This window comes from Bactrocera latifrons, unplaced genomic scaffold (genome assembly GCF_001853355.1).
Source record: "Bactrocera latifrons isolate USDA-ARS-PBARC rearing strain unplaced genomic scaffold, ASM185335v1 scaffold_1671, whole genome shotgun sequence".
Classification (NCBI taxonomy): domain Eukaryota; kingdom Metazoa; phylum Arthropoda; class Insecta; order Diptera; family Tephritidae; genus Bactrocera; species Bactrocera latifrons.
The window spans coordinates 15,298-16,223 of record NW_017535154.1 but is presented as its reverse complement, the minus strand read 5'-3'; positions in this window follow the sequence as shown (position 1 = coordinate 16,223).

Here is a 926-nt window from a genome sequence, read left to right as displayed (position 1 = left end):
AATGTCGCTTGGCAAATTTCGGAATTTTGTGTTCCGGGAGTGGCTGTTGCAACTAAATCCGTGGCTTTTCTTGAGAAAGCGCTACTTTGAGGTGTGTTGGGAAACATGTTGTAATGTAACATGGAATGATGTCTTTTATGACTATATGCGCAGTTGAATTTGCTTTCGCAATTAGTAAGATTATGACAAAGTTAATTCTTTCGTTTATATTTAATTTTTTAAACTTCTTTCAAGTTTTAAGTTTATGCCCAGTACATAGTTCGCAAGACGTATGCTTGTTCTGTTCAGATGTGTACAATTGTGCTTTGAAAAAGCTTTTATTTAAATTGTTGTTGCTATTAACTTGAGGCCTATTGATGCTTCTGTTTTGGTCGTGTTGAACGTTTTTAGTTTTGGCTGTTCTTTTAACTACCCTTTCTGCAATTTCATATTGGGTAGTTAAGAAATCTTTCATTTGCTGCTACGTTGCGCAGTTTCTTCTTGATTAGAGCGACTGCTCGCAGAAAAGTAATAATATTTGTGGTAATACTGCGATGCTTATGTTTACCAAAATAGGGTTCGAGTTGTCTGTAGGATTATTTTGCGTCGATAGACGCGACAAACAATTTGAAACAGTGGATTCTAGTTTTATTAATTTTTCACTTGTTCCTTTTTGAATTTTCGGCAAGTTCATGAGTATTGTTACTTGCTTTTCAACCAATATTCTTTTGTTTTCATATCTTGCTTTCAGAGCTTCCCAAGCCAAATTGAAATCGTCGTCATTTAATTCGAACTGTGTATCAACCGGAAATTCTTCTAGGTGAATAAAAGTTTTTATTTCCGATAAAATTAATAAAGTAAACGCGGGCTTATAGTTCTTATAACCCGCCGTTGTATTTATTATTCTTATTATTCTTTTATTTATTATATTATTTGCAACATTTTCG